The sequence below is a fragment of the Silene latifolia genome, unplaced genomic scaffold, assembly GCF_048544455.1.
Source record: "Silene latifolia isolate original U9 population unplaced genomic scaffold, ASM4854445v1 scaffold_171, whole genome shotgun sequence".
Taxonomy (NCBI): Eukaryota; Viridiplantae; Streptophyta; class Magnoliopsida; order Caryophyllales; family Caryophyllaceae; genus Silene; species Silene latifolia.
Window position 1 is genome coordinate 44,270 of NW_027413148.1, and position 22,993 is coordinate 67,262.

Below are 22,993 nucleotides of genomic sequence, written 5' to 3' on the forward strand. Positions count from 1 at the left end.
ACCTTTTTGGGATAATATAATAATTTTTATTTATAATTGGTCTTCAAACGTGGTTATATTGATGATTTTTATACAACATATTTTATTAAGGGTGTAAGAGGGTTGGCCGAGTTAGTTTCTTTTATTGATAGACGAATAATTGATGGAATTCCAAATGGATTTGGTATTACAAGTTTTTTTGTAGCCGAAAGTATTAAATATATAGGAAGGGGTCGCATATCCTCATATCTTTTTTTGTATTTATTTTATGTATGCATTTTTTTATTTTTTTATTATTTATTTTTAGTCCTATGATTGCATCAACTAAAAATTTTAAAAATTGTTCTTGATCTTCTGAACTAATTTGTTCTTCTTCTAGAAGTAAATGAATTCCTTTCCGATTGAATGTTGATTCCCCAGAAAATGGACTCATTAAAGGCATGAAATGCCTAATTTCTTTTGATATTGATTTTTTTTTTAATGTATCTTTTTTCTGTTCAAATTCGTGGTAATTATAATCATTACGAAGAATACTATGAATCTTATTTATAAAAATTCCATCTATCCAATTTTGGACTACAGTTTCATTTATAATAGAGGGTGAAAAGCATTTTTTTATTATTCCACGATAGGGTCCATTTAAGAAAGGATCATTTATTTTTGGCAAATATTCCTTTTTAGTTTTCTCATTGCATAATTGAGTTTTTTTATCGAGTCCATCTATATAAAAAAGTCCTTTGTCTAGAACTGCAATTCTATTAGCAAATTCATTGCTTAAGCTGTTTTTTTTTTGTTCATTGGTATAAATCCAATAATTGTATAGTTCATCGTATAATAATTTTTTTGTTGTAGACAAAGAAATCTTTCTTTGTATCATTTCCCAGAAAATTGATAAACTGGGTGGATATGTAAAAGAAATTCTTTTTTTCCATCGTTTTGACATGAATAAAAAAATATTGTGACATTTCATTTCTTACCGCATTTTCAAATCGATTGTTTTTTATATATCGCGTTGGACGATTCCAACGTTTATAGTCGAAAAGAAGAGAAAGAAGGGGTTTTTCAAACAAGAATAGGTTTTTCTTTTCTTCTTTAAGTATTTCTAACTTCGAAATCTCTTGATTGCCAGAATAAGAAGTTGGGCTATTTTTATAGTATGCTTCTTTTAAGTGCAAGTGGAATTCATCCTTTGTTTTGTCCTTTCCATTCACTCGGATCTTTTCCGTTTCATCAATTTTGTCCGGATCCGGATCCTCCTTTTCTTAGAAAAAGGGAAGGAGAAGGATCTTCTTGTGAACCCCTCTTCTTCTGTTTAGTCTCCTTCATTTCGGACTTTTTTTCTATTTCTACATCTGTTTCGTCCTCACTTTCTTTCGTTTCGAGGTTTCTTTCGGTTTCTTAGTAAAAATGGGTGACGGCATTCGGCCTAAATAGTAGACACAGGTAATAAATAAGAGAATACTAAAGATTCGAGCCATAGAATTTTTTAATTTCGACACAGATACTTATTAGATCGAATAAGTACATTAGATCTAATAGAATGATTTTCTTTGTATCCAAACTAATACCAACCCAACCCATTTCATGAATAAAATGTGACCAATTAACCAACCAACAAAACTACTTGTTACAAATAACATCTTGTTGTTTCATCGAAACATATAAATGTTTACTAATCTGGCTAACATTGAACTTGGTAAAATGAAATGGTTGAATAATTGAAAAATGAGATTATTCAGAATACACATTGAATCTTTGAGATTACGCATTGAATTTCGCTAGTAGATCCATAATCAAAAAAGCGTTTGTGATTGTTCCAGAAGAAATGAAACAAAAGGTAGGGTAGAGCTAGGACAGTTATTGTATGAGGTCTACCCAATGCTAGATGCAGAGGCGTATAATAGATCGATATGAACATCACGAGCTGTCCCATAATAAAACCAGTTGTTGCCAACTTGCTAAAACAAAGAGAGTACTAATTATCGACTATTTGTATGGTGCGATAAGTGAATACTCGAACCATATGCTCTCTAGTAAGGTAGAGGATTTGAACCTACAATTAAGTGTAAGTGTACAACTGACATGAATTCTTGATGAGAAAATTTAATGTCGGCGCATATACTTTTGCTGACGAAAGTGAAAACAATAATTCGTCTATTATTTCTTAGTTCACTCTCACAAGGCACAAGCCGGTGAGAATACAGCTGCGGATACCGTGTCCAATCACACACTGAAACCTATATGAGGAATGGGAATAAATATTCCTGAATCACACAAAATATTAAATGTTGAAAGTGAAATCTTTCAACAGGAGTTCAATAACCATTGACAGTTGAAGATTTTTTCAGGACTCTATTTCTAGCTCTATTCAGCATTCGTATTTGAGGTGGGGATGAAATCCATTAGCTTTCAATTAAAAGTTATGCGTAAAATGCAATTTCAAAATGTCATACACAAGAATAGTGATATTTCAAATTAGTCACTGCTGTATGTTCTAGGCAAATTACAACAAAAATTAGCACAAATTCCCTCTTTTCAGGTGCTATTCACTGAAAGCATTTGCCAAATATTTGAGACAAGGAGTGCATAGCAAGTTACCTCAGGATAAAGAGCAAGCAAACCATGGAATACGGTCTCTCAGCCAGGCCAATTTACTTTGTAGAGCCATAATCCTTTTTTCAATCTTTTTCGCTCAGCACACAGGTTTGTTCACTATTATGAGGTTCACAAAATAATGTATAAGATTCACACAAGCAGCTCCTATATTCACAAATTCAAGTCCCGGATTCACACCGACATAAAACTTGAACCACGACAGAGAGTGTTACAAGGTTCAATAAATCCGATCATAGATTCACAACGAAACAAACATATGTTAGATTCATATAATCTCATTAGTTTACATGTTCATATATGTGTCATATTAATTTAGTCATAAAATTAAAACTAGATCTTATGCATGCAAACTTGAATAAGTAAAGAGAAGAAATCGTTTTCCTTACTATGGGATTTCGGATTTTTGGGCACAAATGAGTTCTCCTTCTCACTTGTTCTTGATCTTCCCTTATATGGATGAACAAAGGATCCAAAGAAGAATCCCTCCCAAAAGTTTATACCCAAGGTAACCTCTTAAAAGACTAATATTATTTGATCTAGAACAATATTAATCTTACTAAATATGACCCAAAATGTTTATTTTGGTCTCTTGTAATTTCGGCCAAGAGAAGAAGATTTTGGAGATTTTCTTTCTCTAATTTTTCATAAGATGTAGAGAGAAATATATTTTTCTTACACTAGAAAATTTGTTGATGTTATGAATGAAAAATTGATAGAGGAAAAACCCTCTATCTTGCTCTAGAAAACCGGTGGAGGAGGGACAAGGGAAGTCAATGCATGGCCTTGTTCTTCTCAAGGTGAGACTAGGCATGTAAGGCTAGTCATTTTAGGTTAATCATCATGTTTTCCACTTAACATAATCAAAACACAATATCAACCTTATTCCCTCCTTTTTTTTCGGCACTTATAAAATGGGAGGTCCATTTTATATTTGTCATTAGTCAATTGTCACATGTTACAAGTCATGTGTAATTGTAATGTATTTTTCACATATTAAAAATCAACGTATTAATAAAAATACGTCATGTACAAAATCGACTTAGTAATTCATAATTACTTGTACCAAAATGGTTTATCAATTATAAATCACAACGTCTTGCATTTATAATAAATTATTCATTCAGTTTCAATTGTTTCGTAAACAATAATTTTATCTAAGTAATAAAACAATTTGATATGTCAATTATAATAACAAAATCGTCCGTCAATTTTAAGCAATTTAATTAACCCGTATCGACATACGATCAATTAAATAATCAATTAAGAGTGTTACCCTTTAGGTATGACCTAAGGGGATCAACTGATCACCACCGTCGCACGACAGTAATGTCAAACTCTAGTCAGCCAATCATTACCGATATGTGTGGACCAGTTGACTGTAAAATATTACATCCCACATGTATTCTTAAAATAATATTTAAACATGTGATCATCATGATCAACAGTTGTGATCGCATTATTGTCGGAGGACACATATTCCAACAATCTCCCACTTGTCCTCGACAAGTGTGTGTCACCAATTATCTTGTCCTATTACTATCTCCCACTAAATGCAAGGTGTCTTTCAGGTCGTACTTGCAAGTGATCATATCGAGAGTGGTTTCCTCGATCTGGAGAATAACTGATTGACCGGAATTATCTACCATAGATACCTTCCGAGCGTGGCCACGCATTTCCAGTTCATTACTCCTCGAGTGGCCCTGAGATATTGTTTTAACCCTGACAAGGGGGTGGACAATTTCTATCGCACTTATTCCCTTTGACTAGCCACAGCCATCATAACCCAAAATATGCCCATTTGACCCCACTACGATGGTCGTAGTAACACAAATCAAAGTTAATCTGAAATTGTGCCACCTTAGGCGAACAGTCTTTAGTCAAAAGAATCGACTCATTAGAATACTATAGTAGCTCTCGCCACGACCAGGCTATATAAATTTGCCAGAACTCTATAAGCGGTCATAAGGCCCGACAAAGTGTTCCTAACGATACCGCCTATGTGATCGACTAGTCATCTCACATGACTCTATGGCACTTGAACTTGCCATCAATCGCATCACACTCTAGTCACTTCGAGACGTCACCTCATACAAGTGACTATGGGCGAATACCTTGTTAATCCGGGTTCACTTTAGCGGGGTTTAATATTGTCTCTACAACCCGTTTGGATGTAACAAAGTATATAAAAGGAGTTTTTAGATTTAAAAACTCGAACGACAAATGTGATTATCACATATGAATAGTCAATACCTGATAACTACTTCATATTTTTATAATCCAATTTGATCATGTATGTAGTTGTTCATCTCAATCTAATTGAAATGACATATGACATGACTCATCATGTTAAGCCCATGAGAAGGCTTTCGTTAGTAGGTTTTATCAACTTCTTGTACCTTACTCAACCTTACTACATACTCGTTTTCCTTTGTAATGTGTACATTTGCATTACAAAACTTTCTGAGTACGTGTCTAGATCCAATCTAGATATAGGCCCTCTAGCCTTAGAATAGCTCCCACTGTTTTCACAGTGTGCGGGACTCATCCTTCTTGCACATCCCATGATTGCAAGTGTACTCAATTTTCGTTGTAAATATTTCTCATTGTTCTCTATTGCCTAGAACGATTCTAGAAAATCTATTTCTTAAATAACATAGCCACAATGGTATCTTAACCATCCTGATGTGTTTTGATTATGGTTTTGTCGGAAACCATGCGCAATCTCAATTGTCAATTGTCATTTGTGTAACACCCTTACACAAAATTGCATCAAAAAACACTTTGCTTTACATCCTTAATGCTTCTGCAAGCACTTAAGGGTAATCTTTATGGCTTACTTGGTAACTATTACTTAAATTCGATTTTGAGACAATTCATCATACTCAAAGTATATGAAGTGTTATACATCATTACTCATTTAATTGATCCGGCAACGAGCAAATGGAATCAATCAAATATGTTCAACTCGATTGAACTAATCATGAATCTCATCATCATAAGACTTCTTATTTGACGCTAATATCATGTAGATTTATCTCCATAAATCCGGATATTAAAGATGTACTATATTTCTCCAAAGTCTTAAATCATTCGCAATGATCAATATGTCATCCACATATAAGACTACTAAAATTTCCGTAACTCCCACTAAACTTCATGTATAAACACAACTTCTCGACTTATCGGGAAAATTTTTATACTATGATCAAATCATTGATTCCAACTCATTGATGTCCTACTTAAGACCCTCTCTTAAGTTTCACATTATCTTAGGATTGCAAGAATCTACAAAACTCAAGACATGTATTGAATACATTCCTTCTAATTGAAGAAGTGGGTTTTAGATTCACTTGCTATATGTATATCATCATAATGAAACACAATCCCTAAGAAGATCCAAATAGACTTAAGCATTTCAACTAGTACAAAACCCTTTGCCACCAATCAAGCTTTGATATCTAACAATTCACTTGCAATTTATTTCGGATTTTCATGGCTCTAAGCCTTGTATTGAGTTGTGACTTAAAAACTCTCATGTAAGTCATATGTTCATTACTTTCCAGAAGTAATCAACTTGAATCAAACAATTTCTTTGTAAGTTGCAAGCTCTTTACTTTCTAAAAGTAATACGAATTCATCATCTTCAACAAGTGATGAGTTCAACCTCCTAGGTTTTGAAGAAGCAACGTTATGTAGCCAAGAAAAACAGTTTCTTGTGACATACAATTTTTGACACAATTCTTTTGTGACACTTGAATAATTTCTCCCACTCTGTCTTCTAGAAATAAACTTGTATTCTAGAAAGACAGCTTCACGAACCACAAACTCGTTGTACTCGTGATTATAGTTAGGAAAAATGAGCATTTGTTTCTTTTGAAAACTTAAAAACATGGTACCCTACCATTTCATATCTCATATGATTCGTTTTAGATATAATGGAAAAATAATTTAGACAAAATGATAAAATCCCCAAAAAGATCAAGTAACTCAAAGTAACTTGATTGAAGTCCAAATTATATTGAATAGCGTTTGATTTCTTTATCCAACCACACATTATCCCATAATGTGTGTTAAGAGAGATTAATTTGTGATATTATATCACATTTCCTTTTACTTATATCAAAGTCTTTACTTTGATAATCCCATCACGACTAAATCGTGATTCTTTGAACTCTTTGAACTTCTTCAAAGATTTCTCTATTTACCTTATTAAGTGAACACATTAGCGTCAACTTAAATCGTTGGTAAAAGAAAATGATCAACCTATTTTGGATCAATGATTTACAACCTCGATCTCCTTTTCAACCAAAAGGCACGAGACATCTTACTTTGAATACAAGATACGCATATACCATAAGATCTAATGGTTTCAAGAGTACTCGATAAGTCTTTGCGTTCATCATTCCAGAATCTAAGGTTTAATCTTGGGTTACCAATTTGAGTCTTGCATCATCTTCATGATATATCATTCTAGTTTGGTTTAGAATATAATCACCTTGATAATGGGTTAGCCATACATCAAATCATGGTGTATAGGGTCACAAAAGTGAAACCTCTTTTTTATCTTAACAAGTTTATATTCTTATTTAGAGTTTATGCACTTAATAGTCACAATTAAGTACAACTCTAAACCCAAAAACTAGATTGAGTACACAATGACTCTATCTCTCAACATCATTGTTGCTAGTCGTCATATTCTAATCATCCTATGTATCAAATACAATGATGAAAACCACCACCGGTTTCTAATATTGACGAAGTAGTACTAGCAAAATTTATGTCAATCAAATAAACATTTAAAGAAGAAGGTCCCATTATATGTCCCACAACTAACTTGTTGATTCTTCAATAATTTGGGGTAGTTTCCTTTCTAGCGTCCAACAATTAAGACAATGGAAACTTTATCGGTTGGGATTGATAGGTTTAGTATTGTTATTCTCAATAACTTTACTTTTAACATTACCTTGTATCAATTCCATTCTAATTTTACTTCTTTGAACTTCGTCCTTTTCTTAACGGTTTAAGAGAATGCTCCCACTCATTTCAATGAGTCTTTGCTTAGAGAAGCAAAATTGAATTTCATGAAGACTACTCTTCAATTCATTTGTTTAGTTTTAAAACTTTCATTGAAATGGTTGCGGTATTTTGGTCGATTTTGATTTCAAACAAATCTAGTTACCAAAATGATGTAACGTTTCAAAGTACTTAACTCAATTAAGCATATGAGAAACAATTCATTGTAAGTAGATATGTTAGTCAAGAATCAAAAACCCTTTTGATCACGAATAACTTTTATCTATACTCTTCACAAGAGATCCTTACAATGTTTTGTCTTTAGTTACGATGTTTTAATGGAGATTTGAATCAAAAATCGAAATGATATCGTATATGAATTGTGGTAAAGAAATAGAACAATATGATAACGGAATATTGGAAAACTTAACATTTATCGTTTTATTAATACTTGTAAATAACAAGTAAAGCATTTACATAGTGACCTCTACCCAACTATGATAAATGATTCCAAGATCCAAATTCATATTAACTTGGGGCACGGTGTGCCGAAATATCCTTTATTAACATGACTCGGTGGATTAACTCTTTAATCGATTCTACTTTTAGAACTCTTGGTCGATAAAATTACATTAATATTTATCTCTAGCCCGAAACACATCCGGAAATCGTCGTGAATACTTTCGTTGAGTTCAATCCAAATTTCGAATAAATGTGTCCATGATCCAAATTCATATTAACTTAGGGCACGGTGTGCCGAAATACCCTTTATTAACATAAATTCGGTGGATAGATATTTATCACCCACTTCCCCTATGTAACAAGGTTTGTACCCCGGTAGGGCCGAGTGCACTCCCTCATGAAATAGGTTTTCATCGTTTCTAGTTTTTGGTAAGGCTAAGTCTCAATTGTTTATTTTAGCGAGAGGTCATGTCAATTTATTATCTATCACGTTTTAAGTTAACTAAAGCGGTGAACTACGATAATTGTAATTGACACGGTCGATAAACTCGATTTAATGATAATGCATGTTTTAGTTATGGCGATTTAGCGATGCATGCAACATATAAATAAAATGCAAAGCATAAATAAAATCCTAGTATGGCCTTCCTAAAATAGTAAATCTATTAAACTATTACAAAATCGGAAACCAACTCCTTTGGTCCCTTGAACTTCGGTCTTGGCACGCATTTCAAGGCAACACTTTCTTTGATGGATCGCCTTCTCGAGTGGCACCGTCTTCAAGGAACTCCGGAATAATAAAATTACAAAATGAATTACATAATTTCCTATTATACATTTATAATTAAAATAAAAATAAATCTATTAAATTACAAAACGGTAATACGAGATCACAATAATTACAACCGAATCGATATTCCCATACATTTCGGGTAATATCAATTAAAACTAAAGCCATACTAAGTAAAATTACATAATTCAAAAATTACATAAAATTAAAATATGACAATCATAAATAAAATGCAGCATTATAATATGTATGAACATGCCAAATTTTATGCTAAATCGCCTTTAAAGAGCCAATAACGTATATTAATCGGTTTTTACGGATTTGCGTGATTTAACCTTTTAAAAATCACAATAATTTCATAAATTCATATTTATGTATAAGTTAATTACTCTAACCAACTTAGGACTCAAAATTAGTCTCCACTAACATTTGACAATAATTAACCTAGATATCTTTATATTGTTCATAAATGGACCTAAAATACAAAATTATGTCATAAACTTCAAATTAAATCATAAAAATTTCAAAATTTGAAATTTAAACTCATGAACACTCTGGAAAAAAAAACCATGACACTCATAATGTTCAAAACTTAGGTTAAAAATTTCGACAATTTATCGAGAAAAACAATGTTGCGGTTCATCGGATTTAACAATTATGATCCTAAAAATATGAGAAAAATTATATTCATCAACTTTTCACTTTTAGATCTGAAATATATGATAAAATGAAACATGTGAAGTTTTTCCTTAGTCCTGAAGTATGTTTTAGCATTATTTCTAATTTTAGTCACTATTTATGTGATTTTTCATCAAAAATTCATAAATCATGCATAAAGACTTCATTATAGCCAAATATTTTACACACATCTTGTAAAATTGCATGTGACAACATACTAAATTTTCATGACCAGATTCGAAATATAACTCATATTAACCTATTTACCCATTTAAATACGATTTTAACTTGAAAAATCCATATTTCGAGCAATACAACTCATTTAATTATGAACATTTACAGGCCATCAGTAGATAATATATGTGAAAACATATCCAAAAACCACTGAAAAAATCGAAGTTTAGCTATTTTTCGTCCAAAAATGACATTTTTATCATAAAAATCACATTTTAATGCCATATTATATAAAATGAACAATAAAATCCATAAATAAACCAAAATGTCCTAAAAATCACTTAGGACCAGAAACTTTTAACATGCAAAGTTATTTTTAGGTTTATCTTCATAAATCCATATTAATTAGTTTTGTATGTAAATCTTATAACTCGGAAAAACTATAAACCGATTTGCATGCAAACAACCTAAGGCTCTGATACCGCTTGTTAGATTCATATAATCTCATTAATTTAAATGTTCATATATGTGTCATATTAATTTAGTCATAAAATTAAAACTAGATCTTATGTATGCAAACTTGAATAAGAAAAGAGAAGAAATCGTTTTCCTTACTATGGGATTTCGGATTTTTGGGCACAAATGAGTTCTCCTTCTCACTTATTCTTGAGCTTTCCTTATATGGATGAACAAAGGATCCAAAGAAGAATCCCTCCCAAAAGTTTATACCCAAGGTAACCTCTTAAAAGACTAATATTATTTGATCTAGAACAATATTAATCTTACTGAAAATGACCCAAAATGTTTATTTTGGTCTCTTGTAATTTCGGCCAAGAGAAGAAGATTTTGGAGATTTTCTTTCTCTAATTTTTCATAAGATGTAGAGAGAAATATATTTTTCTTACACTAGAAAATTTGTTGAAGTTTTGAATGAAAAATTGATAGAGGAAAAACCCTCTATCTTGCTCTAGAAAACCGGTGGAGGAGGGACAAGGAAAGCCAATGCATGGCCTTGTTCTTCTCAAGGTGAGACTAGGCATGTAAGGCTAGTCATTTTAGGTTAATCATCATGTTTTCCACTTAACATAATCAAAACACAATATTAACCTTATTCCCTCCATTTTTTTCGGCACTTATAAAATGGGAGGTCCATTTTATATTTGTCATTAGTCAATTGTCACATGTTACAAGTCATGTGTAATTGTAATATATTTTTAACATATTAAAAATCAACGTATTAATAAAAATACGTCATGTACAAAATCGACTTAATAATTCATAATTACTTGTACCAAAATGGTTTATCAATTATAAATCACAACGTCTTGCATTTATAATAAATTATTCATTCAGTTTCAATTGTTTCGTAAACAATAATTTTATCTAAGTAATAAAACAATTTGATTACCTAGACCGTATCTTATTTAATCGAATTACAATAATACATGTCAATTATACTCACAAAATCGTCCGTCAATTTTAAGCAATTTAATTAACCCGTATCGACATACGATCAATTAAATAATCAATTAAGAGTGTTACCCTTTAGGTATCACCTAAGGGGATCAACTGATCACCACCGTCGCACGACAGTAATATCAAACTCTAGTCAGCCAATCATTACCGATATGTGTGGACCAGTTGACTGTAAAATATTACATCCCACATGTATTCTTAAAATGAGATTTAAACATGTGATCATCATGATCAACCGTTGTGATCGCATTATTGTCGGAGGACACATATTCCAACGACATATATGCATCATATAATTAACTTTTCACCATGACGGAGCGACTATTATAAGTTTCACAAAATCATTTCTATGTTTCACACAATCAAATCTCAGATTCACATCGAATTCACATCAACAAAAATATAGGCATCGAATTCACATCAACAAAAAAAATAGACATTACGCCCCGACAGAGTGACTATTATATGATTCACAATGTCATCTTTAAGACTCAATTAACCAAGTCTTCAATTCACAAAATTAGATACATATTCACAAAATTGACTAAAATCATAAAGTAAACCTCACAAAAACCTCAAATACAAAATCGAGCCTTATATTACAAAAAATTGAGCTTTAGATTCCACTACAATCACATTATTTTATAAATAAAACTGAAACACAAAACATTAATTTAAACAATCGAGCTCAATTTTGATCAAAATTATGAAATTACCTCGAAAATAATCGAAATCTTCTTCTGGAATTGCTGAAATAACGTTGTTGTATGTTGTTTTGATGAAATCTACAAACAATCGCAGCAATTGATGAGTTTATATACCAGATTTGCGTTTGATTGAGAAATCGATGTATCTTGTTGCTTGAGGATTTGCGTTGTATGAGAGAGATAGTGTTTTGGGCATTTGTGTTTTATTTTAGAGAGAGAGAAAGTATTTGGGCTAATGAAAAGATTAAGGATGACCCCTAGTTTTCAGCCCAATGAATAATAGAGAGTCAGTCCATAAATCTGTTTAATGAAAGAATTTGGTGAGGCCGGTCGCCTCGCCATAATTAACGGCCTCACCGGATCCGGCCTCTCTTTCTCTCTCTCTCTCTCTCTCTCTCTCTCTCTCTCTCTCTCTATATATATATATATATATATATATATATATATATATATATATATATATATATATATATATATATATATATATATATATATATATATATATATATATATATATATATATATATATATATATATATCATGTTTATACTTGTTAAGATGATTGACATCATTGTTAACATGCTTTCCGTGACATTGAGTGAGTAGTTTCCTAAGTTTCCTAACTAGGGATTAGGGGAGTTATTCATGGTAAAGATTTATGCTTAATGAGATCATATGAATGCTTGCTTATTGTTTTTCCAACTTATGCACATGTCATGTTTGATGAAATGCTTGATTGACAACCTAGCATGTTTCTCTTATCCTTTCAACAAGACTTGTAAGGCATAAACCAACTCAAGGCTTGTTAGATCATGCATATAGTTGATTAGGAAGAATTAAGTCGATTTTAGGTGTTGTAAAATCTTGACCGACTCGGCTCCGGGACCCAAACCTTCGTAGGACTCATTTATGTTATCTCACCATGAATAGGGAAAATCAAGTAGACTTGTAGGTGTTGTAAAGTCTTGACCGACTCGGCTCCGAGACCTAAGTTTTCCCTAAGAATTGTAAGAGATACACTAACTTGATTCCAACAATAATAATTGCTTGCATCTATATGATTCATTTATGCTACTTTACCATGATTCCCCTATGATCCCATGACACCCTAGTATTGTTTATCATTTGTTTATACCCTTGTTTCTATTTACTTGTCTTGTTTCTCAATTGTTTACATTTACTTGTAGTAGCTTAGCAAACAACTTCAACCCAAATCAATTGTGACACTAGCATAAATTGAGATAGATAGACTTAGAACCCAAAGCACACCGTCCCATGGATCGACCTCAACTAGTTTTTTGTTGAGATTATAAATGTGTTTGATGGCATGTGACGACCACGTTCACCATCAAAATGGCGCCGTTGCCGGGGACGGTGTTATGTGATTAAGTTATTGCTTGTTTGTCTATTTTAATTGTGCTTTAACCTTGAGGAGCTTGTTCCTCAACGTCGTTCTTACCGTTTTATTGTAGTTTCCGTGCTTGTAGTTGTTTTCTTGTCTTAGCTTTTATGATGGCTCAAGACTTGGCATATGGAGTATGTGGTGGAGCTTTTGAGTATGACTATGGGTATGGGGAGTTTCAGGAGTAAGTCAACACAAACCTACCTTACAACTCATACAATGAAAATCCTAACTACTACCCCAAATTTTCCTACCAAAATCCCCACATCCAATATCCACGACAACCATCCACCCAAGACTCACTTTACAACCAATTCCAAATGCCACAATATGACCACTTTCACACCCACACACAACAAAAAGATGAGCCCAACTTTGACATTCAAAATGTGGTTCTCCAAATGATGGGAGACCAACAAAACTTCTTCAAACAAATGCTAGAAGAAAGCCAAAATAGGGATAATGTTCTTCAAAGCATTGCTACCTATGGTGAGGAGTTAGCAATTCAAATTTCCCAAATGAGGGCAACCCAAGCAAACACCCAACCAACCACTCCTCACCAATTCTTGAGCATTGACCATGAATGTGAATTTGAGGTAAGGACCTTTGATGAAGAAGATGTGAAGTGGGAAGAGCCAATCTCCTTGAGCTCTTGTGAGTATGAAAGTGTGGTACTTGATGAAGAAGATATAAGGTTGAGTAAGCCAAATACTCTTAGCCTTTGTGAGTATGAGGGTGTGTCATTTGATGTGGACATTGAGGTGTTGGAGAAAGAGTTAATGAAGAGGAGTGAAGCCCCTATTTATGATTCATATGGAGAAACCGATGATGATGTACCTATGGAAGAAGATGATGAGGGAAAGATGGACTCAAATGATGAATGGAGTTATGGGATTAGCTTGCTTGAGGAACCCATCCTTGAGAAGTTTGAAGATTATTTCAATGAAGAGGAAGAATGCCTCTTCCTTATTGAATATGAGGACCTTCTCACACCCACTATAGAGCCCATTATAGTTGGAGATGATATTATGCACCTTTTCATGAAAGTCAAATCGTCATACAAGAATCACTTGGTGAAGAAGCTCAAAGACAAATCTCAGAGGGAGCCCACTTATGAAAACTTGGCACCCATAGTCCTAACTCCCAAGACACCCCATCATCAATGCCATGAAAGTTAACCTTCTATTCTTGAAGGGTCGATTAATCCAAGTATTTTCGTCATCAACTTTGGAAGAAACGGGAGCAACCAGAAAACCCCTTATGATAAGAATCTCAAGGTTGCTAGTTACAAGAACCGGGAAGGCCATCATAACCAAGCAAAGGAGAAGGGGAAGGAGTTCAAAGGAAGGTCCCTCATGGATTGGCCCTACTCTATTTTGCAATGGTTTAAGACTTATTCATGCTTACTTGAGGACCATTCACAAGCTTTTGACCAACTCTTAAGAGCATTAAGCTCCATCGATAATGGAATTTGCTACTTCAACTTAGTTTGGTGGAGTCCTATCTCAAACCACCATTTGTAATATATTCTTTTCAAACTTTGCATTGTATCATAATAGTTGCATTTTACATGTATATTTTGGTCCTTACATGAGAGTTATAAGGTAGAGTTCTTATCTACTCTTTAAGCCATTTTCAGGAATGACACGATGATAAGAAGGGATCACAAAAGGGTGCAAGGGAAAGCCTTAGCTTAATCCTTAAAATTTGACAAGAGCAGTACATGACGCCTGTCCACTTAGAAGGACGCTCGACCCGCAGCTGATGAAACAAAGGAGAATGTCCTGACCAAAAATCCGCTCGTCCCATCTTCAGGACGCCCGTCCCAAAGGGAGGGACGCTCGAGCCGATGCCTGGTCGCCCGGGCCACATAGAGAAAAACGCAGGGCTCAACTACTAGTCGCCCGAACCCGACTCCAACCCGCTCGTCTCAGCTTATTTTGTGGATAAATCCGCCCCCCACCATCCCTATTCCCTTATCTTATCAACATTACAACCACATCTCATCATCCTCCTTACAATCTCCATCAGAAAAACCCCATCACAAAATCATCAATCCAAGGTTTTTGATCAAAGACCCTACCAACCACGTCAAGCAAGAATGTTTCTAAGGAGCAAAAGCAAGAAGACCGCCGAGGCCGCACCCAAGCGCCGAAAGGGTGCTACTTCAACCACCTCACGAGAGGCAAGGGGCCAAGAAAATGAGATGATACTGGATGTTGCACAACTTCAGCATTTTCCGGAAATTTATTTCGTCAAAGATGAACACCATCAACGATTTGAGCAATTTCTAGGTAAGGCTTATGAACCTACTCAATTCATCGATCTTAATGTGTTAGAAATACTCGGTATAAGGCACCAAACGGAGTTGTTCTTCAATGGTTTGGGTTTTGAGAAGATGTTCTATGCCCATGAGGACATTTACTTGAGCCTCACACTAGAGTTTTTGTGTAGCCTCCGTGTTGTATCTAATCGACAAAAGGATGTCGGTATGGAGTTCTGTCTTTGCAATAAGGACCACAGGATAACCTTAGACCATTTTGCGAGCAACTTTGGTCTTGAGGTGCCAAAAAGTGACACTGACAAGCCCTCCAACCTTATTGTCAACCACCTTTGGAGGGCTATTTCCGGGAGAGAATTTAGCTCTTACAAACAATGCTATACTTTTGTTATCCAACATCCGGTGAATAGGATTAGCGAACGATTCGTGGCCGGGACTATACTTGGAAGACTAGAACAAGACAAATGCACCCTTCTCGACTTGACTTTTCTAGAGTCTTACTTGAATGTGCAAGGGACAAAGCCCTTCAGTTTTAACACACCCCTTGAGATGATTACAAGATTTAATGATTTTGCAAAGTGGAATTCTTCAATCAAAACCTTTGTGATGGGAGGCCTAGTAACAATTTTGGCCAATGAACTTTGCCCCGGGTTCAACTTTGATGGGAGATATGGTAAGCTCAAAGGGAGCACTTTGATCGATGAACATGCCATCTTTTACCACCACCGGTGGTGAAATACAATGATGTCGGGAGTGTAGAATGGCTCACTAGAGGATGTTCATCACTTGTACTCATGGGGTGGAACATACCACCCACCTAGCCCCGCGTGAGCCGTTATTCACCAAGGCCAAGCTACCTTCTTCCCATTAATATCCTTGACCACCCACCACCGCGTGAAGAAGTGCCCCACCGACCCCGTGAGTTGCCAGAATGGGGTGACGCACCACCGTCTTTTGTACCCATTCCACCCTACCCCACACCACATGTACCATTCGCTCATCAAGATCCGGAAGCCCCATCCATGAGTGAATTGATGACACTCATGCAAAATGTTAATCTTAGAGTGCACGATGGACGGGTCAACAACTACTTGGCTTAATACCCATCCTACTACAATATGGCTCAACAAGGATACATCAATCCTAGAGGCCCTCTTCCATCTTCGGCTGAACCATATCTCTTGTTCCCCAATTATGGCAACCAAGGAGGGGAATTTGGCGGCTAAGGTGGGGGATACCAAGGCGGAGGTTACAGAGAGCAAAGAGGACATAGTGGGTATGGAGGACCCACTAATGATGATGAAGGATACAATGGCTAGAGACACTTGGCCATGCCACCTCCTTTGTATGATACCCTTTCTTTCCCTATCTCTCATGTATAGTTGCATTATAATATATCTCACATGATTAGATTAGTTTGCATTGTAATATATCTTATATGATTCATATAGTTAGTTGTATATAGACTTGAATTCATGCATAGTCACTAATGACCAAACCTATTCCTTTTTACACTAGAAATAGTGTTTAAATCGGTTTGGGGAGGTTTGATTATAGGTGACCATAGCTTAATAGAGAACATGCATCATCTAGTGTAGTTTAGATTGCATTCATTTGTTATATATGTCATATAGAATCGCATTTAGTTAGAAAATGCATTCATTCATATCATATCATATCATTGCATTTGTACCTCAATTTGCATAAAACTTTAAAAACCTAAAAATTTGTATCTCTTTTTCATTCCTACTCCTACATGTACATTGAGGACAATGTCCAAAATAAAGTGAGGGATGGGAATTTATATTCCAAAATACATAAATTTTGAAAAATTTTGAAAAAAAAAACTCAAAAATATGTTCTTTAATTTCATAAAAACAAAATCCATAAAAATTTGAAAATTTCAAAAACCAAAAACATGTTCTTTCCTTTGTAGTATAAAATTGTATATATTGTATATATTTGTTTGTTTGTTTGTCACTCTTATCAAATTGGGTCGACTACGCCACATTTGAGGCATGAAGGAAATAGAAGACCGCATGTTATAATCTTTCCAAATCTCCTTCCTCCTTTTTGTATGTTAATGACAATGTGGCTATATTTTGATCAGCTTATATGCCATATTAGTTGATAGAAGCATATGCATTAGGTTGTATATATGATAGTTGCATCATGGCATGCAGATGCATAATTTGAAAATTTTGTGAAAATGCCTATTTGGGAAGCTTGACAAGTGTATAAAAGGCCCTTGTAGATAATTTTTCTCCTTGAGACTTTGTTTGCTAGAATACTCTTAAGACACCCTAGGATGTGTCATACTAGTATCTTTTGACCCATGGACTAAAGCCTAGTCAAGAGTACATTGTGGTGTGATAACTCCTTGGCTACCGTTTATTCCAAGGTGACCTTTGAAGCCATCCAATCGTTCTTTCACCTCTATCATCATTTTGCTAAACAAAAAGGGAATGGGCACAAAAACATCAAATTGAGTTCAAGTACCAAATCAAAATCAAATGTTTGCAAATTGCATCAAATGAAATGAAGAGCAAAAATAGACTCCTATACTTTAATAGAAGTACCCTTGCTACAAATGGGGTTACTTTGAAAAATGTTCAAAAATGCAAAATTGAAATTGCCAGGTATCAAAAAGACAAACATCAAAATGGCATGAAATGTTCTTAATCGTCAAATGCTACTAAAATGGGGGAAAAATAAACCCAAAAGCAAACAACTATCGAGAAACTCAAAACCATCTTGATCCCTTTATCCATTGATGATCCTAATTTTGTTAAATGGTGGAGAGGGGACGACCCTTCTTCTTGTCTAGGCAAGAGGGGGAATTCCGCGATCCTACAGTGTTTCTAACACCATAGGGAGTCTACTCTTGATAAAAGCATTTAGCGATTGTGGATGAAAGTAGCCTAGTTTGACACAACTTGGAGGTCATTTGTTGGTATCCTCTTAGACTTAGTAACTTGGAGAAATAATATCTATAATGGAGTGTGTACCCTTAAATTGCTTCCCTTTTAAATGATTTCCGCTACTTAGATGAGGAAAGTGGCTATTCTTTTGTAGATGCATCCATTACTTATTTTTGTGTGCTTAATGCTTGGATGTATCACCATTTTGGCAAGCCCCACCTTGCCTTGCAAGAAGGCATCTTACCTCATAGGTGTCTTGTTGTGATTTGAAGGGGCGGAGTGAGACCCGCTAATTGTCTCACATCAGCTATATTATTATTAGGATAGTTTAAATAAAGGTCTAGTTCTAGTCACCTCTTTACCCGGGACGAGAAAAGGTTCGATTTGGGGATATTTGATGTGACTCCTATTTACGCACATTTAGTCCCCTAACTAACCTAGTTCCTATGCTTTTTAGTATGTATTAGGGTCGTTTCTTGTCTTCGGCCTCCTTCAATGCATATTATATGAGGTTTGGTGTCCTTTGTAGGAGAAGAGCACTAACTTGACTAGATGAAGTGAAGCGGGGCTAAATTGATAGCATAGAACGACCAAGCACCAAAGAGAAGGCTAACACCAAAGGCCTAAGTCAAATAAATCAAGTGAAATGGGCAATAATGAATACCCCCACGACCCCTCAATGATCCCCAAGGATCTTGAGGCAGTCACAACGAGAGAAAGCCAAACAGATCCATGATTCGGGCGTCCCAGGCCCAGGACGGGCGTCCCAAGACTCGGCCCGAGCGTCCCCAAGCCAGGACAAGCGAATTGTTGAGCAGGAAGAATGTCTTCGCATAGGGAGCCGTGGGGCTCCTTGAGGACTTCCAAGGCACTTTCTTCTTCTTAGGGATCTAATCATCATATAAGCCCTTAGTTAACCTAATTCTTGTAGTACTATATATACCCTCATGTAATAAATTGAAGAATAAGTCCTCTAAGTGGGAATTAAGCCCTCTTAGTGTAGGCAATGCTCTCTTAGATTAGATTAGGAGTAGATTAGAATAGATTAGCATTTAATCATTCCACAAATTGCACTTTAATCTTTCCTCAATTATTGTTCAAGATTTATTATTGGGTAATTGAAGATTATTGGGTTATTATTGGAGAATTGACAACTCTTCATCAATCAATCAAATTTTCTTCTATTATTCTTTTCTTTCCAATTGTTCATCTTAAGATTGGTATATTTCCTTTACTCCTTACTTTATTGCTTATTGTTTTACTCTTCTATCATGTTTATACTTGTTAAGATGATTGACATCATTGCTAACATGCTTTCCATGATAATGAGTGAGTAGTGTCCTAACTAGGGATTAGTGGCGGATTAGGGGAGTTAGTAATGGGAAAGATTTATGCTTAATGAGATCATATGAATGCTTGCTTATTGTTTTTCCAACTTATGCACATGTCATGTTTGATAAAATGCTTGATTAACAACCTAGCATGTTTCTCTTATCCTTTCAACAAGACTTGTAAGACATAAACCAACTCAAGGCTTATTAGATCATGCATATAGTTGATTAGGAAGAATTAAGTCGATTGTAGGTGTTGTAAAGTCTTGACCGACTCGGCTCCGGGACCCAAACCTTCCTAGGACTCGTTTATGTTATCTCACCATGAATAGGGAAAACCAAGTCGACTTGTAGGTGTTGTAAAGTCTTGACCGACTCGGCTCCGAGACCTAAGTTTCCCCTAATAATTGTAAGAGATACACTAACTTGATTCCAACAATAATAATTGCTTGCATCTATATGATTCATTTATGCTATTTTACCATGATTTTCCTATGATCCCATGACACCCTAGTATTGTTTATCATTTGTTTACACCCTTGTTTCTATTTACTTGTCTTGTTTCTCAATTGTTTACATTTCCTTGTAGTAGCTTAGAACACAACTTCAACCCAAATCAATTGTGACACTAGCATAAATTGAGATAGATAGACTTAGAACCCAAAGCACACCGTCCCATGGATCGACCTCGACTTAACCACTAACTAGTTTTTTGTTCAGATTATAAATGTGTTTGATGGCATGTGACGATCACATTCACCATCAGCTTCTAAGTAGTACAATCACATTTTAAAAAGAAAATAACATTTAATCTAGGCCCTTTGTAAAAAATCTCAAAGATGCGACTCCCATGTTTTATTCACTTAGCGCTACCAGATGAGGTAACACCAAAGTGCAAAAATAATAAGAATTTAAGTATTTGGAAAGAATTTAAGAGCACGATTTAAGTTGTCATCCCCTTAGCAGTACCTGATATATCCAAGGTGGCTAACACGTATATTCTGAACGAGATACCTTGTCGGGCGAATAGTGTTCCTTCTGTGGAGCTGCAAAAGAAACAATGTGATACCTGTTCAGGCGAATAAATAAGAGGTTGGTGCCATAACTTAAAGTTTTGGGTTTCCACTTCTTCTGTCGTACCTACTGAAAAATAGGACCGGAGTTCCGGCGGGTGCATTCTGGGTGTTGTATCCCTTCAGGTGAAGACTGTTTCGTGGTAAAGAACCACAAGGAATTAGTTTAGGCACTAATGGTGCAAGTTCAAAGTTATCATTTGCATTGTCCTTTTTTAATGTACCTCCTGAAGGAGAAACTCAGGGTCCAGTAGCTGGAACCTAAATGTAGTATTTTTTCAAGTGAATAATGTTCCATGGCTTATGTATAAGTTGCCCTTCCATGGACATGAGTTTTTATGCTCCATTACCCACCACGCTTTCTACCTAGTAAGGTTCTTCCCAGTTGTAAGCAAATTTCCCTACTCGCCGGTTCCTGGTGTTCTGAAACACCTTCCTGAGCACCAGGTCCCTTACTTGCAAGGTTCGGATTCGTACATTCCGGTTGTAGCTCCTAGTAGCAGTCTGTTTATAGGCTGCCATTCTGATCCGGGCGCTGGTTTATAGCTCGTCCAAAGTATTCGGGCTGCTGGCCATTCCCACCTAGTTCTTGTACTCAGTGATGCAGTCGTACCTGTGTGTTGGTACTCACACCTCAAAAGGAATCACGGCTTCTGCTCCATACACCAGGCTAAACGGTGTTTGTCTTGTTGCCACCATGGGAGTTGTCCTGTCAAACCAAAGAAACAGGGGAAGCTCATATGCCCACTTACCCCATATTTCCTTCAATCTCTTTTTCAGGTTTTCCATTACAATTTTATTACTAGATTTCACCTGCCTATTGGACTGAGGATTCCTAGGGGTAGATTTGAAAATGCAATGTTCCACTTGGCGCAAAAGGCCTCTGGAGCTTTCTTAGAGATTTCCAAGACCCCATAAGCCATAGGAAGCACAAACTCCGAATCTTTCATAAGAGGAACACTTGGAGCTAACAGTGCTCGAAAACACTTGAAAGAGATAGAAAGACTAATACTTTGAAAACGATTAAATGGAAAAACTGAAATGATCGATAAAGAAATTTTTTGTTTTTTGAAACTAATTATGTATGCTTTACCTCAACTGGGCTTAAGACGTAGCACATTTGAAGTGGTTGATCTTCCACCATGTAGTCTCTATAGGGAGATTGTTTTCAAGGATTGTAAATGCCTGCTGGTGAATTGTTGTAGAGGCATCTGCCCCCGTGCATGTTTTCCACAGCTCCGTTGTGGGGGGACATGCAAAACAGTCTGACTCATGTTCGTCTTTCTCCTGCTGAGAAGGAATTGGCTATATCACTGGCAGGCTGCAAGGTGCCCTTGGTTCCTCCAGCTACTATATGTTGGTTAACTTTCAGGTGTTCCTCCTGTCTGCTTGCTGGAGGACTATCACTTCTGTTCACCCTTGGTGCTACAAGTATGACCTTTAGGGAGATGCGAGGAACTACTTGACTTGAATGTTGCCCCCAACATGGCCTGAGCATCTGCATATCCTTTCTAGTTCCTTAGGGTCTGCTTAACTTATGGGTGTATTGAACTTGTTTGAGGGAGTATCTGTATGTAGGAACATGGTTTGTAGCAATCGGATTGTCCAATATCTCATGGATCTCTAGGGTCTTATGAAGTTTGCGTACAGGTGGTACGTTGATTGAATTGCCCTGAAGCCATTGATTCATACCCTGCCAAGGATCACAACACATGATGACGGATAACTATCCGGTGATACATTATCCCCTTATTGTTCCTCCAGAAAGTCTTCTCCTAGAATGTTACTCTAGTAGCAGAGTTGTCTGATGGACCTGCTGGAACTTCTGGCATGAATACCTTCTTGATCTGCTGATAGAGTAAATTAATGGATCTTTAAGTACGATGACATGTCCAGCAGAGAGAGTGATCTGTCCTGCAGGCAGAACAATTTTTGCAGGAAGAGTGATTTGTTCTTTAGGAGGAACGACTTGTTCTGCAGGAAGTATTGCATGTTCTGTATGAAGGGTGGCCTGTCCTGCATCCTGAGCGACCATGTGCTCCTTGAGCATGCCTCCTGGCAATAGGCTAATCTCTTGTACGTCCTGTAAG

The 22,993-nt window shown here is 35.6% G+C and overlaps 1 pseudogene; it reads right to left on the bottom strand.

Moving 5' to 3' along the window:
• Nucleotides 1-234: 234 nt before the first annotated feature.
• Nucleotides 235-22,938, bottom strand: LOC141638075 (protein TIC 214-like; annotated as a pseudogene).
• Nucleotides 22,939-22,993: the final 55 nt, after the last annotated feature.